Below are 17176 nucleotides of genomic sequence, written 5' to 3' on the forward strand. Positions count from 1 at the left end.
TACTTTAAGAAAATTATCACAGGAGATCTAGTCTGCCATCTTGCTCTGCCTTCTGTTCATGCTATTTTAAATGAAATTGTTTTTGTTGTTTTATTATCAGATTGTTAATTGCTAGTATATGAAAATATAATTGTTTTTAGTTGTTGAGTTTGTGTACTGAAAAGTTTCTGGACTCATTTTTAGTTCTAATTGTATTTTAGGGGATTCTTTAGGATTTTGTACACACACATCACCTCATTGGCAGACAGAGATAGTTTGACTTTTTCCTTCCCCTTCTCAGTGACTTTTATTTGTTTTTCTAGCCCGATTGCCCTGGCTGCAACTTCCAGTACAATGTTGAATATAAGTGGCAATAGTGGACATCTTGGGGTAAGTATTGAGCTTTTCATGATATCATGTGCGTTTTTTTCTGGATGCCTATTTTGGGATGAGAAAGTTTACATCTCTTTCTAATTATTTTTGTTTGTTGCTTTTTGTTTTCATATGTTTTGTTTTGTTTTGAGATGGGGTCTTACTCTGTCATCCAGAGTGGAGTGCAGTGATACGATCTCTGCTCACTGTAGCCTCGACCTCCCAGGCCCAAGCAATCCTCCCACCTCTATTTCTAATTTATTGGGTGTCTTTTTTTAATCAAAAATTGGTTTTGGATTTTGCAAATGCTTTTTTGCATTTTTAGATGACCATGTGGTTTTCTTCCTTCGTTTTATTAAAATAACGTGTCACACTGTTTTTTTACATTGAACCCAACTTGCATTCCTGTGATAAATTCCTTTGATCATGGTGTATAATCCTCTGTACGTGTTGCCTGGGTTTGGTAGGCTAGTATTTTATTGATGATTTTTGTCTCTATGTGCAAAAGGTATATTGGCCTATACATTTTGTTTCCTTAATGTCTTCTAGTTGTGGTATCAGGGTACATTGGCCTCATAGATTAAGTTGGAAAGTGTGATCTTATCTTCTGTTTTTGTTGGTTTATGTGTTTATTTGCTTGCTTGCTTAAGAATTTCTGAAGGATTAGTATTAATATTTTGAAGGTTGGTATAATTCATTAGTACAGTTATCTTGGCCTTGGACTTTCTTTGTGGTAAGTTTGTCATTTACTATTTGAGTTTCTTTACTTGTCATAGCTCCATTCAGGTTTTTTGTTTCTTTTTAATCCAGTCAAGTATTTTTTGTCTTTCTGGGAATTTGTCTGTTTCATCTGGGTCATCTAAGCTGTTGGCATACGATTGTTCCCAGTACTCCCTTATATTCTGGTTTTATTCACAGGAGGTTGGTAACTTTACTGCCCTCCCAGTGGTGTAACTGTCCCGCTGCGGGTTCCCTGTGCTGTTCACTACCTGCAAAGTTCTGAATCCATATTTTTTAATCCCTTTCTTCTATTTACTATGGGTTTTTCCCTCTTAGGTGACGCAGAAAGGGTGAGGGATACTGTGATAAGGAAAAATTGCCCCTATCAGCTAGGATGAGTTTTCTAAATTGTCCCTGGCAAGGTACTCCCACCTCCAAATGACTTTTTGTAAAGAAGGATCTGAGCATTGGAAGGAAAGTTCATGAAAGTGAAAGTCCCTTCCAAGACTGTGGTCTCAGGATTCTCCACTGTCATGCCAGTCCATACTCAGCTTCCAGCTACTGTAAAAATTATTATTAAGTGTTCCTACCCATTTAGGGCTCCATCACCTTCTGCTCCTGATCACAAGATCTTAGTAGCTGTATCTCTTTGGACCTGCCTGTCTCTCCATATTTTGGGTGCATAGTTGTGCTATGACCCTAGTTCCCTGGTGGGTCCAATAAAAGCCATTTATTTTCAGTTCCTCCAGCTTTTTACTGTTACCAGAATAGGAGTGACAACTTTCAAGCTATTTACATGTCAGAGTTGAAAGCAGAAGTGTGGGATGTGGAGTTTGGGAAGAAAATCATAGAAGTGAAGTGTCTTTCTCATTGTGCTATATCAAGGATACATGGTGTCAACATGATTTTCACTGGTGATGTTGAACTTGATCACTTGGTTAAGATGGTGACTGCCAGATTTTTTCTCTGCAAAGCTAATGCTTTATTTGTCCATCCTCTGCATGTTAGAAGCAAGCCCATCCTATACACAAACAGAAGGGAGGAATTAGGCTTCATTTTCTGGAAGAAAGACTGTCAGGTAATTTAGCAAGAATATGTTAAAACCACCCCAATAAATAATATTTGGGGGAAGATATTTCTAGTCTTATAAACACCTTGTTTATTCCTAATGCATTGCCAATTAATTTCAACATTCATCAATGAATCTTGTCTTTGGTGATTTGTGTTATGGTGTTATCATGGTAATTTCCTAATTCCTTTTCTTTTTTATTATTTGGAATTCTTTTCTAAAAAAGATTTGCTCCTACTTATCTGTATATGTATTTATTGTCATATCCACATTTAACTTGAGATCTACACTCTTAACAATTTTTTTTTCTTTGAGACGCAGTTTCACTCTTGTTGCCCAGATTGGAGTACCATGGCACAACCTTGGCTCACTGCAATCTCTGCCTCCCGGGTTCAAGCAATTCTTCTGTCTCAGCCTCCCTAGTAGCTGGGATTACAGGCGCCCGCCACAATGTCCAACTGTTTACTGTATTTTTAGTAGAGATGGGGTTTCACCATGTTGGCCAGGCTGGTCTTGAACTCCTGATCTCAAGTGGTCTGGCTGCCTGGGGCTCCCAAAGTGCTGTAATTACCAGCGTGAGCCACCGCACCTGGCCTGTCTTCACAATTTTTAATTGCACAATATAGTATTGTTATCTGTAGGCTTAATGTTGAACGGTAGATCTCTGGAACTTACTGATCTTGCATAACTGAAACTTTATACTCATTGAACAGTAACTCCCCATTTTCCCCTCGCCTACCCCGCAGCAATCACTGGCAGTCGTACTCTCTGCTTCTATGAGTTTGATCATTTCAGATACCTCATACAAGTGCAATCATGCAGAGTTTATCCTTCTGTGATTATCTCATGTAACTTTACATAGTGTCCTCAGGGTTTATCCATGTTGTCATTAATAGTATAATTTCTTTTTTTTATAAGGCTGAGTAATATTCCATTTTATGTATGTATACCCAGAAGTAGGATTGCTGGATTATATGGTACTCATATTTTTAATTCTTTGAGGAACCTGCGTACTGTTTTCCATAGTGGCTACAGTGTTTCTTATTCCCACCAACAGTGTATGAAGGTTGTGATTTCTCCTTATTTTTTGCCTTTTTTTGATGCTAGCCATTGTAACAGATGCAAGGTGATGTCTCATTGTGGTTTTGATGTACAATTAATTGATGATTTATAATGCTGTGCAACTTTTTATATACCTGTTGGCCATTTGCATGTATTCTTTGGAGAGATGTATATTCAAATCCCTTGCCGTTTAAAAATTAGATTATTTGGGATTGGGGAATTCTTTTTTCTCTTAAGTTGTAGGAATATGTTGTATATTTCGATATCAGCCCCTTATTCAATATATGGTTGGCAAATATTGTCTCCTCTTCCATAGATTGTCTTTTCATCCTGTTTCCTTCTCTATGCGGAAGTTTAGTTTGATGCAGCCCCACGTTATTTTTGCTTTTGTTTTCTGTGTCTATAGTGTCGTATTTTAGAAATCTTTGTCTAGACCAATGTCATGAAGCTTTCCCCCTCCTTTTACTTCTAAGTGTTTTATAGTTTCAGGTCTTATGTCCAAATATTTATTCTCTTCTGAGTTGACTTTTGTATATAGTGTAAAATAAGAATCCAATTTTATTTTTTACTTTTTCGCATGTAAATATTACATTTTCTCAACACCGTTTGTTGAAGAGACTATATATTTTTCCCATTGTGTATTCTTGGGACCCTTGTTGAAGATTTTGACTGTATATATGTGGATTTATTTCTGGGACATCTATTATGTGTCTTATTTATTTATTTATTTATTTATTATTCAGTTGCTTATTTATATCACTATGGACTCATTGAGGTTTGCTTGCTTTTTTGTTTTTGTTGGTTTAGTACTTCCTTACTTACAGACACTGCAAAGATGCTTCAGCAGTATATTGCATTTTTTTCTGCCTTAGCCCTAGAATGAAGTATTTCTCCAAGTAGCTCTGTCTTTTGTTCTTGTTTGTTTTTAATTAGAGAATGGTATTTCAAAACTAGATGTGCTTGTCGACACTGTAGTGTTTCTTGGCCCTCTCAGCAAAAAAATCTGGGAAATGTATGTATGTACTTATGTAAGCCTATATATCTGTATTTATATCTGTATCTATCTATGTCTAAATTTATGTACACATATAGATTAAAACATAAACATATTTATGCTAATATCTACACTCTAGTTCAGGACTGAATTCATTCTAGACTTTCACCTTGATAACTTCTTTCTTTGACGATGACAAAACTACTCCTGAGCTCAAGATTTTTGTCATTATTTTTTTCTGTACATACAGACTCATTTAAATCCACCTTCATTTATCTTCCACTACTGTCTAGCTTTTCACCACTGTGACTTGGGTTGGAATACTGGGTTGTTGGACAAGGTTGTAGGAAACATCAGACTTGATCGTCTGTTTATAGATATAAAATTAAAAGCAGATTGGAACTTGGCAAAGAGTGAGTTGAGAGCTTAAAGGAACAAACACACTCCAAGAAGCCTCAAATATCTAAGCAGCAGGACAGAGGTTGTTTGGTCCATTCTCAGGTATGTTTGTGGTGACTTTCATGGTCTGAGCCTCTGACTCCAGGAATATTGTTGTGGTGGAACTCAGGCAAATGCTAGTGCATGCATATTGGGGCATCTATTTTGTAAGTGTTGAAACTGAACTTTCTGGGGAAATGTAGCATCCAATCCATGTAGATTTCCTTTCTGAGAACAAAAGTGGAAACAGTCATCGAGTGGGATGACAACTTGGAAAGGCTTTGTGGGCCTTCACGACCTCATGGTATGCATTCCCTCAGGGTGGACTCATGCAGGTAACTGACCCTCCTAGCTTTCCTCCTCATCCTCCCTCTGAACTCATGCTTCTTCCTAGGCTGGTTTCTCTTGGTTGCTTTGGGAATGAACAGCATGTAGCCTGACACAAAACCATGTACCATGTCCACTTCTTTCTATTTCCACATTTTCCTTCTGGTTGAGGGGCATTGGGTTCCCCTGTAGATGTGACAGTGGCATGAGCATACATGCTTAATAATGAATGACCTCACGTGTACCCTGAAACAGAGATGGGCACTGGCAAGCAATGATACCCGATGATGGCTCATGAATAGGACAGCTGGAGCCCATGAAGTGCTATTATGGGCCCTGAGGTCTGAGTTGCACCCGGACAGCCTCACCCTCAAGGATTGGCTGGTGTTTGCTGGAAGCCTCTTTATGCTAAGGGCTGAGGCAAGCTGCTGAAGACATGCTGTGTGATTTATCATAATACAGGATTAACTTTCAATATGCGGTGGCCATCAAAGAAATCAGTGTCTCTGGTGAAAACTCACTTTCAAGTCTAATTTTTGCTACTGAGAATAAGCTTGGTAACAAGTAGTAGTTGACAGAAGATAGCATGACAGGGGTTTGGAGAGGAAGGGGAATACATTTATGGCTGGGCTTGGAAAAGTCTGCATGAAGCCTGCACATATTTTGGGGGGAAAAGCAAGTAATCCTCTTTGTGCCTGCAGGCTGCAGAAGGCTGTCACTGGGCTTTCTCCCTCTGCCTGCCCCTCCATTTGTCTAAGCCCATGGCCCTTTTTCTTTCCTTTTTTTTTGTAATAGCTTTATTAACATATAATTCACATAACATGCAATTAACCATTTAAATCCACATACCATACAATTAACCATTTAAATTCACATGCTATACAATTAACCACTTAAATTTACATAGCATACAATTAACTATTTAAATTTTCACATCATACAATTAACCATTTAAATTCACATACCATGTAATTAGCCATTTAAACCTAGTGATTTTGAGTATATACACAGCACTATGCAGTAATCAAAACAATCGAGTTAGAATCAAATTTAAAACAAATTTAGAACATTTAGAATAAAAAGAACCCCACTACCCTTTAATATTATTCCCTAATCCCCCATCCTTCCTAGCCCTAAGCAACAAGTCTACTTTTACCTTTCTATAGATTTGCCTATTCAGAATATTTCCTGTAAATGGAATCATAAAATATCTGATCTCTTGTGAGTGTCTTCTTCCACTCAAAAATGTGTTTTTGGTCAGGCGTGGTGGCTCACGCCTGTAATCCCAGCACTTTGGGAGGCCGAGGCAGGTGGATCACAAGGTCAGGAGTTCAAGATCAGCATGGCCAAGATGGTGAAACCCCGTCTCTACCAAAAATACAAAAATTAGCTGGGCCTGGTGGCAGGTGCCTGTAGTCCCAGCTACTTGGGAGGCTGAGGCAGGAGAATTGCTTGAACCTGGCAGGCGGAGGTTCAGTGAGCCGAGATGGCGCCACTGCAGTCTAGCCTGGGTGATAGAGCAAGACTCCATCTCAAAAAAAAAAATGTGTTTTTAAGGTTCATCCATGGTGTATAACATGTCAATACTTTTTTTTTTTTCCTTTTTATACAGGGTCTCACTCTATTGCCCAGGCTGGAGTGCAGGGGTGTGATCACAGCTCACTGCATCCTCTACCTCTTGGGCTCAAGTGATTTTTCCACCTCAGCCTTCTCAGTAGCTGAGCCTCCACACACCTATAGTCTATACAGGTGTGTGTCACCATGTCCAGCTAATTAAAAAACATCATTTTGGTAGAAACAAGGTTTCACTGTGCTGGCCAGGCTGGTCTTGAACTCCTGGGCTCAAGCACCTCACACCTTGGTCTCCTAAAGTGTTGGGATTACAGGCGTCAACCACTGCACCCAGTCTTCATTCTTTTTATAGCCAAATAATGTTCTGTGATATGTATATACCACATTCTACTTATTTGTTCATCCAATTTCTTGACATCTAAGTTTTTTCCACCTTTTGATTGTCATAAATATATAATATAGCTGTGAAATTATTTTTTTTTTGAGACAGAGTCTTGCTCTGTTGCCCAGGCTGGAGTGCAGTGGCACGATCTCGGCTCACTGCAATCTCTGCCTCCGGGGTTCACGCCATTCTCCTGCCTCGGCCTCCCGAGTAGCTGGGACTACAGGCGCCCGCCACCACGCCCAGCACTTTTTTTGTATTTTTAGTGGAGACAGGGTTTCACCGTGTTAGACAGGATGGTCTTGATCTCCTGACCTCGTGATCTGCCCACCTCGGCCTCCCAAAGTGCTGGGATTATAGGCGTAAGCCACTGCACCTGGCCAGCTGTGAAAATGTATATACAAGTTTTGATGTGGTTATGTTTTCATTTCTCTTGGGTCTATATGTAAGAGTGGGATTGCTGAGTCAGATGGTAATTCAATATTTAACTTCTTGTGGAACTGCCAAACTGTTTTCCAAAATGGCTGCACAATTTTACAGCCCACCAATGTACAAGAATTCCAATTTCTCCACATTCACACCAACACTAGTTCCTATCTAATTTCTTACCTTATTTATATGAAATGTAGCCTGTTTCTCCATGACTTTTCTTTACCTGTCCACAATATCTCCCCTCGTTCTGAAGCACATTCACATGTTTTGAGAAGTTGGTCTCCTTACGGTTCCCATGATACATCATGTTTATTCCTAGCTTGATTTCTTTGCCCATGCTGTGCCTGCTGTTGTTTTTTTAAATTATTTTTTAAAATTGTAAAATATTCATAACATAAAATTTACCATCTTAACCATTTTTAATTTCACAACTTATTATACAACCGTCACTGCCATCCATTTCCAGAACTCTTTTCATCTTTCAAAACCGAAACTCTGTATCCATTAAACAATAACTCTAATCCCTTTTGTCCAGCCCCTGGCAACTGCCATCCTACCTTTTTTTTTTTTTTTTTTTTTTTGGCAGGGTCTCACTCTGTCACCCAGGCTGGAGTGCAATGGCCTGGTCATAGCTCATTGCTGCCTTAATCTCCTGGGCTTAAGTGATCCTCCTACCTCAACCTCCAGAGTCACTGAGACTACAGGCACACACTACCACACCCAGATAATTTATTTTTTATTTTTTCGGTAGAGGTGAAGTCTCACTATATTGCCCAGTCTGGTCTCCAACTCCTGGGCTCAAGTGATCCTCCCGCTTTGGCCTCCCAAAGTGCTGGGATTATAGACTTGAGCCACAGCACCCTGCCTCCACCATCCTACTTTTACATCTATAAATCTGACTACTTTAGGCACCTTGTATAAGTGAAATCATACAATATTTATCTTTTTGTGATGGGCTTATTTCACTTAGCAACATGTCTTTAGAACTCATCCATGTTGTAGCATGTGTCAGTATTTTCTTCCATTATACAGCTGAATACTTTGGTTTACCTGTTAATTCATCAATGGAGATTTGGGTTACTCCTACCTTTTGGCTATTGTGAGTAATGCTGCTATGATCATGACTATACAAATATAACACTGACACCATTATTTCAATTATTTGGGGATATATATCTAGAAGTGGAATTCCTGGATCATATGATAATTCTAGTTTTAATATTTTGAAGAATCACTAGACCGATTTTTAGAGTGGCTTCCCCATGTTACATTCTCACCAACAATGTACAAAATTTACAATTTCTCTACATCCTCACCATCACTCGTTATTTTCTGTAATTGGTATGAGATGATATCTCATTATGGTTTTCATTTGCATTTCCCTAATAATTAGTGGTGCTGAGCATATTTTCCATGTACTTATTGACCATTTTAATATCACATTTGGGTCCTTTTATACTATCTTTGGGTCCTTTGTCCATTTTCAATGTGTTTTGTTTCTGTGGTTATTTTATTCTAAGAATAGCCACACCTGTGAAGGTTTGCTGAAAAATTATCTGAAATGAGAGTTATATGAGCAGCCATTGAACAGCCGTGGGACAAAATAAGTACACAAACAAAACACATTGAAAATGGACAAAGGAGCTGAATAGACATCTCCCCAAAGATGGATATATACTCCCAAAGAATTGAAATAATAGTGTAGATACAGTCCAATGTGTAGATACAGCATAAAGGATAAGGTCCTAGAAATGTCTGAATCAATGTGGGCAATTAGTTGCAGCTCAGATTTCAAGGGAATGATTAAAGACCTATGGAGGCGAGAAGATGTAAGGAAATGTGAATCATGATAAATATAACAACTACAATTTGCGTGATTACCTAAATCTGAGCTTCACTACTTGATGGATTCTTTCTTCTTTCAAAGATTTTTGGAGGCAAAGATGGGGACCAAGACTGTTCAACACTATGGAATGCTCCAAGCAAGAGTATTTTAGCTACATCCTTGGCAAGAAAATTTTTATCCAGACTTGTATTTCTGCATTTCACCCTCCCACACTGCAACAAATCTGGTAGTAGTCAAGTGAAGAGGGAGTGCAGAGACTGGGAGACCTCAGACCACCCTTTCTGTTTGGAAGGCCTTTGCAAAGTTCGGGCAGTGTTCCTTAAGCACTGCAGGGTTCTTTCTAGGGTCTGTCTCTCTGTGACGAAGAACACTCTTAAGAAATTTGGGGGTAGGTGGGTTATAGTGGTTAAGTTTATAGAGTAAGGGAAGGTTTTCCCATAACAGCATCTTGCTGCCTATGTTCTCCATCTAACTTTGTAAGTCTTACTTGATCAGTACCTTAGTGGTCAATGTAAACATTGTTCCATCCTCCATCCACCACCAAATAACTAGTGGGCTTCAGCTTTTTGTGCACTGTTGCCCAGGCTGTAGTGCAGTGGTGTGATCTCGGCTCACTGCAAGCTCCGCCTCCCGGGTTCACGCCATTCTCCTGCCTCGGCCTCCCGAGTAGCTGGGACTACAGGTGCCCGCCACCACGCCCAGCACATTTTTTGTATTTTCAGTAGAGATGGGGTTTCACCGTGTTAGCCAGGATGGTCTCGATCTCCTGACCTTGTGATCTGCCAGCCTCGGCCTCCCAAAGTGCTGGGATTACAGGCGTGAGCCACTGCGCCAGGCGTGGGCTTCAGTTTTATTGGGCCAATTTAAATTAAATGAGGAAATAGAAATCTAATTTTCTATTATTTAAGAAGTAAGGTAAATAGGAAGCCTGAGTTTTTCAAGAAGCAAGTCAAGAGCCTAGAAAATATAAGCACCCTACAACCCACAATAAGGAAAAGTTGCATCTTAAGAAGAGCTTCTCTGACCTGAGAAAACTGAGTAATTCTCCCTGTGCAGTATATCACATTTGTATTAGTCCATTCTCATACTGCTATGAAGAAGTACCCAAGACTTGGTAATTTATAAAGAAAAAGAAGTTTAGTGGACTCACAGTTCCACGTGGCTGGGGAGGGCTCACAATCATGGCAGAAGGCAAAGGAGGAGCAAAGGCGTGTCTTACATGGTGGCAGGCAAAAGAGCATGTGCAGGGGAACTGCCCTTTATAAAACAATCAGATCTCATGAGACTTATTCACTATCGCCAGAACAACATGGGAAAAATGCACCCACATGATTCAGTTACCTCCCACCACATCCCTCCCACATGTGGGATTGTGGGAACTACAATTCAAGATAAGATTTGTGTGGAGACACAGCCAAACCGTATCACCATTAAAACATTTTTTCTCTTTTCCTGGGCCATTTGCAAAGAGAACTTTAATGTGTAAAATATCCCACTCAACTCCATGACACCTTGGCCACATGAAGCTCTCAATTATGAGGTGTGTTCCAATTATTGATTGCTGTGTAACAAGCTATCCCGAAAGAGCAACCACCTTGTTATGCTCATGGACACAGTGGGTATGAACCCATGTAAAAACGACTTTTCTGTGCTTCGTAATGTCTGGAGCTTCAACTGGGAAGACATCAATGGCTGAGAGTAAGTCAAATAGTTGGGGGCTGAAATCATCTAGAATTCCCTTCTCTTTTATGTCTCATGCCTGAGCAGGGATGATTCAAGGATTCAAACTGTCGCCAGGAGTCCTCTCTATTCATGTGGCTTGGGATTCCTCACAGAGTGGAATTCAGGTGGGGTGTTGCACATGGTGGCTTAGATTTATAGAGTGAGTGTCCTTGTGAGCAAGGCAGAGCAGAATACCTTTTGTGACCTTGATTCAGATGCCACCCAGCATCCCAGTCATCCTGTGGAGCAGTCATAAGCCCACCTGGTTTCAAGAAGAGGGGCATAGACTCCACCTCCACCTCCACCTCTAGATGGAAGTAGTGTCAAAGCATTTGTGGCCCATTTTTTTACAACCACCACAAGTTTCAAAAGAGCTAAATTTCCCTTAGTGGAAGTATTAAATGGAGGGGAAAACCTGCTAATTCACCATTTAATATATTGTCTATGATTGTGCATTTTAATTGACATATCATATTCTATGTTTTTTATTGTGTACAACATTATGCTTTTAAGTATATGTATCTTGTGGAATGGTCAAATGTGGCCAATTAACAAATGCATTACCTCTCATAGTTACTTTGTGGTCAAAGCACATAACATCCACTTTCTTTACATTTTTTAAGCATACAATATATTATCATTAGCTATAGTCACCTTGCTGTTCAATAGATGTCTTGAAATTTATTCCTTCCATCTAAATGTAATTATGTATCCTTTGGCCAATATCTCCCCATTCTCCCCTCCCCTGAGCATCCTGTCTCCATTCTCCCCTTCCGCTAGCCTCCCAGCCTCTGTAAGCACCACTCTAATCTCACTTCTATGAGATCAGCTGGATTCCAGATATGAGTGAGATCATGAAGTGTTTGTCTTTCTGTGTGAGTCATAGTTCACTTAACATAGTTTCCTCTAGGTTCATCCTTGCTGTCACAAATGGCAGGATTTCATCTTTTTTACTGCTGAATATTATCCCACTGTGTATACAAACCACATATCTTTATCCATTCATCCACTGATGGACACTTAGGTCGATTCCATTTCTTGGTTATTGTAAATAGTGCTGCAATAAATATGAGAATTCTGATGCCTCTTAGACATAGTGATTTCATTTCCTTTGGATATATATACCCTGTAATGAGATTGCTGGATCATAGGGTAGTTCAGTTTTTATTTTTGGAGGAACCATCATAGTGTTTTCCATAATGGCTGTTCTAATTTACATTACCACCAACAGTGTGTAAGAGTTCTTTTTTCTACACATACTTACCAGCATTTGTTATTTTTTGTCATTTTGTTAATAGCCATTCTAACTGGGGTGAGGTGATATCTCATTGTGGTTTTGATTTGCATTTCCCTGATTATTATTGATATTCAGCATTTTAATGTACATGTCGGCCATTTGTATGTCTTCTTTTGAGGAATGTCTATTCATGTTGTTGGTCCATTTTTAAGCTGGTTTTTTATTTGTTTGGGTTTGCTATTGAGTTGAGTTCCTTAAATATTTTGGATAGTGACCCCTTGACATCATATGTATAGTTCGCAAACATTTTCTACCAATCTGTAGGTTGTCTTTTCCCTCTGTTGATTGTTTCCTTTGCTGAGCAGAAGCTTTTTAGTTTGATGTAATCCCGTTTGTCTCTTTTTGCTTTTGTTTCCTGGGTGTTTTGGGGTCAAATAAAAAAATAATCGCCCAAACCAATGTTGTGTAGTTTTTTTCCTCTATGTTTTTATCTAGTAGTTTCATAGTTTCAGGTCATAAGTTAAGTCTTTAGCCCATTTTGAGTTGATTTTTGCATGTAGTGAAAGGCAGGGGTCTAGTTTTCTTATTCTGCATGTGGCTGTTGGTTTTCCCAGCACCATTTATTGAAGAAATGATCCTTTCCCCAATGGGTATTCTTGGCATCTTTGTGAAAAATGGACTTTTGCATAAATTATTTAAATGAGAATTTGGAAGAAGGGGGCAGGTTCAGGATGCTACAGTTAATATAATAACCCTTATTTTGGTGGTATCCACTGTACCTCATGTGATTATGGATTTTCTACAAGACATTTCTTGTGGAAGATAGAGACAGGAGCTGGGGAGTTTGCTTTATTGTTTGGTCTAAATGATACAAGAATGTTTGATATTTTAAAACTTGTTTGTTTTGAGAAAACTGTAGTTTGGGTCAACCTTTCTGTGAGCAGATCAAAATTGGTCATCCATGCTCAGCTGGGTTTCCTTGTGGCCTGTATTCTGTGCTTCGTGCACTGCGTGACTTTCATGATTGTAACCTCTTGTCATCCCATCGTTGGGAGAACTTTCTATCTCTTGACATGAAGGCTTCTGAGCTTGTTGACCTCATTCTCTGATTTTTTGTTATAATTTTTTAAAATGATGGCTCTAGGCCATATGTACATTCACTTTCACTGTGCAACTATCCCCATGGTTTGAAATAATATTAGATAGAATTTGTTTAAAAAGATAGACTACTTGTTGACCAAAGGTTCTAGTAGAATAATGTTGAGGGGGGGGATAAAAACAACAAAAAGTTTATTAGGAAGGTCATAACTTTAGCAGTCTGGGTCTCTGAGAAACCGTATAGCATAGAAACCTCTACCAATATGTGTAGGATGTTGTGAAATGTGAGAAAGAAATGAACTAATGTTGTGTTAAGCCACAGAGCCTTTGGGTTAAGTTGTTACCACAGTATAACCTAGTCTAATCGAATGCAGAAATCACTACAGAATTAGCATGCTACAATTACATGAAAACAAAAATGTGTGACATTAGCAGCAGTGGGGCTGGCAACAGAGACACTGATAATGTGAGCCTAAATGGATGGCTTGCTTTCCCTCTCTCCCTCCCTCCCTTTTTCCCTCCCTCCCTCCCTTTCTCTCTCTCTCTCTTTCTGAGACAAAATCTCATCCTGTCGCCAGGGTGTCAGTGCAATGGCGCGATCTTGGCTCACTGCAACCTCCGCCTCCCAGGTTCATGTGATTCTCCTGCCTCAGCCTTGCGAGTAGCTGCGATTCCAGGCACACACCACCATGCCAGGCTAATTTTTTTGTATTTTAGTAGAGACGGGTTTTCACTAGCTTGGCCAGACTGGTCTCAAACTCCTGACCTTATGATCTGCCTGGCCTCGGCCTCCCAAAGTCCTGGGATTACAGGCGTGAGCCACTGCAGCCAGCCGGCCATCTGTCTTTCACAGTGGTGAAATATAGGGTTATGCTGCTGCCTTCACTACATTGTGAACCACATGTTTTCTGAGCCAGCAGCTTAAAAAGACTTTGGGAAAGAGACTCGGTCATGAAGTTGGTTGCTGTTGTCTGCAGCAGTAAAGTATCACAAGAATGAAATTAGGGAACTAAAGAAGGGACCAGTTTGCAAGTAAAAAGAAGAAGTAAGAACAGAAAAATTAGATTTTAAATGACTTTTTAGGCTGGGAACGGTGGCTCATGCCTGTAATCCCAGCACTTTGGGAGGCCGAGGCAGGTGGATCACCTGAGGTCGGGAGTTCAAGACCAGCCTGGCCAACATGGCACAACCCCATCTCTATTAAAAATACAAAAATTAGCCAGGCGTGGTGGTGCGCACCTGTAGTCCCAGCTACTTGGGAGGCTGAGACAAGAATCACTTGAACCTGGGAAGCAAGGGTTGCAGTGAGCTGAGATAGCGCCACTGCACTCCAGCCTGTGTGACAGAGTGAGACTCCACCTAAAAAAAAAAACTTTTAAAATAACATACTCATTAAAATCCAGCAATTTATTAACATACTTTCATAAAAATCTCAAAACATTGTAGTCTTCCTCTTTGAGTTCCCAATATATTAAAGGTACCTCTTTCCCCACTTTTAAATTGAAACAGAAAGGCATGGAAATGAGAACACAAATAAATAGAAAATTGGCAAATTCTCAAAAGTAATTGTGGGCATGGCTGCTCATACTAGGATCTGATTAGATGCACATAGATCAGAAGTCTACTTAGATTTAAGAGAGTTAAGGACTGGCCGGGCATGGTGGCTCACGCCTGTAATCCCAGCACTTTGGGAGGCTGAGACGGGTGGATCACAAGGTCAGGAGATCGAGACCATCCTGGCTAACACAGTGAAACCCCGTCTCTACTAAAAATACAAAAAATTAGCCAGGCGTGGTGGCAGGTGCCTGTAGTGCCAGCTACTCGGGAGGCTGAGGCAGGAGAATGGTGTGAACCTGGGAGGTGGAGCTTGCAGTGAGCCGAGATCGCACCACTGCACTCCAGCCTGGGCGACAGAGCAAGACTCCATCTCAAAAAAAAAAAAGAGAGAGAGTTAAGGACTATGTCTTAACCAATGGATAAAATCATTTTGAAAAATAGTCTGTTAGTTTCTTATAAACATGCAGTTACAATAAGAATCAATAATCTAATTCTAGTCATTGATCCAATACAAATGAAAATATGTCTGCAAAAATACTTGTTCACAAATATTCAGAGCCATTTTATTCCTCATAGCTGCAATCCAAATACAACCGAATGCCATTTACCAGGTGAATAGATAAACACATAGCGTGTATTCACACAACCAAGTGCTGCTGGGCAGTAGGAAGAAGGTGCTGCTGACACGTGCCATAGCACAGATGACTATTCAAGCTCTGTGCTCAGGGAATGGAGAGAGAATCAGGATGTGTACTCTGTGATTCCACTTCTGTGAAACTGCAGAAAAGACAAACTCAGAAACTATGGTGACAGGAAAAATGCTCAAGAAGTCATAGATTCCAGTGAAATATCTGGGACTATCCCATTGTTATACAAAGTTACACAACGTTTTTACATGGGCTGAGGAGGGGAACAGGCATGAGTGAATTGAATGAGGAGACTCACTCCCTGCCAGAAAGTCCTTTCTTAGCGTTTTTGTTTTTTTTCTTTTTCAGGAGTCTTTACTCACATTTTACCCTCTAAGATCACTGGATAGGATTAAAGGTCTATCTTTTCCAACAAGCTCATATGTACCTCCACCTTCTATATTTGTTCTTGGCATATTTACCCCAAATATCACATACACCCCACCATGGAAAACACTTGCTTCGAAAGCGCTATTTTTCTGTCACACACACACACACACACACACACCCCTAAGCAAAAGTCTTTTAAAATTTCATGCTTAATCCACCAATTTACCTTTGTTCATGTCAAATCTGTGTATCTGTGGAGTTGAAGTTTGGGTTCTGGGCTCTGGCATTGGATCTTGATGGATCATTATGTTTCTTTTTTCTTTCTTTTTTTTTTTCTTTTGCTTGTTTGTTTGTTTTTTTGTTGAGACAGAGTCTCGGTCTGTTGCCCAGGCTGGAGTGCAGTGGGGCAGTCTCAGCTCACTGCAACCTCTGCCTCCCCTCCCCTGAGTAGCTGGGAATGCAGACACCAGCCACCACGCCCAGCTAATTTTTGTATTTTTAGTAAAGATAGCGTTTCACCATGTTGGCCAGGCTGGTTTCGAACTGACCTCAGGTGATCCACCCGCCTTGGCCTCCCAAAGTATTGGGATTACAGGTGTGAGTCACCATCCTCAGCCTTTTTTTCTAAAACAAAAACAAAACCAAAAAAAACATGTAATTCACTCATTTAAAGTGTACAGTTCCTACGATTGTCGGCCATTTAAATGTATGTCTTCTTTTTATTTTCTTTGACCCCTTCTTCCTTTGAGTGTCTATATTCTTTTGAGCAATCCCACTGCTGGGTATATACCCAAAGGAAAATAAATCATTGTATAAAACGGACACCTGCACTAGTATCTTTATCATGGCACCATTTACAACAGCAAAGTCCTGGAACCAACCTAAGTGTCCATCACTGGTAGACTGGATAAAGAAAATGTGTTAAATGTACACCATGGAATACTATGCAGCCATAAAAATGAATGCAATAATCTCCTTTGCAGCTGCATGGATCAACCAGAGGCCATTATCCTAAGCAAGCTAACTCAAAACCAGAAAATCAAATATGGCATATTATCTCGCTTGTAAGTGGGAGCAAAACAATAGGTACATATGGACATAAAGATGGAAATAATAGACTAAAATGGACTCCAAAAGAGGGGAAATTGGAGGTGGGGGTGAGGATTGATAAATTATTCATTACAATGTTCAGTATTTGGGTGAAAGACACACAGAAGCCCAACCGCCATCATTACACATGTAATACCCATGTAACAAACAGGTATATGTACCCCTTGAATCTAAAATTAAAAAACAAATTCACAAAGGAAACTGTCTGTTCATGCCCTGTGCTCACTTTTTATGAATTGGTTT

At 39.9% G+C, this 17176-nt stretch overlaps 1 long non-coding RNA gene across 2 annotated transcripts in view; it reads left to right on the forward strand.

The window, feature by feature from the left end:
* LOC129527073 (uncharacterized) overlaps positions 1–17176 on the forward strand; it is a 101971-nt gene that overhangs the window by 67180 nt on the left and 17615 nt on the right. For both annotated transcript variants that reach the window (XR_008671935.2, XR_010131134.1), the window contains one exon: positions 303–369. This is a non-coding gene — a long non-coding RNA (uncharacterized lncRNA). The remainder of the gene's footprint in view (positions 1–302; positions 370–17176) is intronic.

Source organism: Gorilla gorilla, chromosome 16 (genome assembly GCF_029281585.2).
Source record: "Gorilla gorilla gorilla isolate KB3781 chromosome 16, NHGRI_mGorGor1-v2.1_pri, whole genome shotgun sequence".
Classification (NCBI taxonomy): domain Eukaryota; kingdom Metazoa; phylum Chordata; class Mammalia; order Primates; family Hominidae; genus Gorilla; species Gorilla gorilla.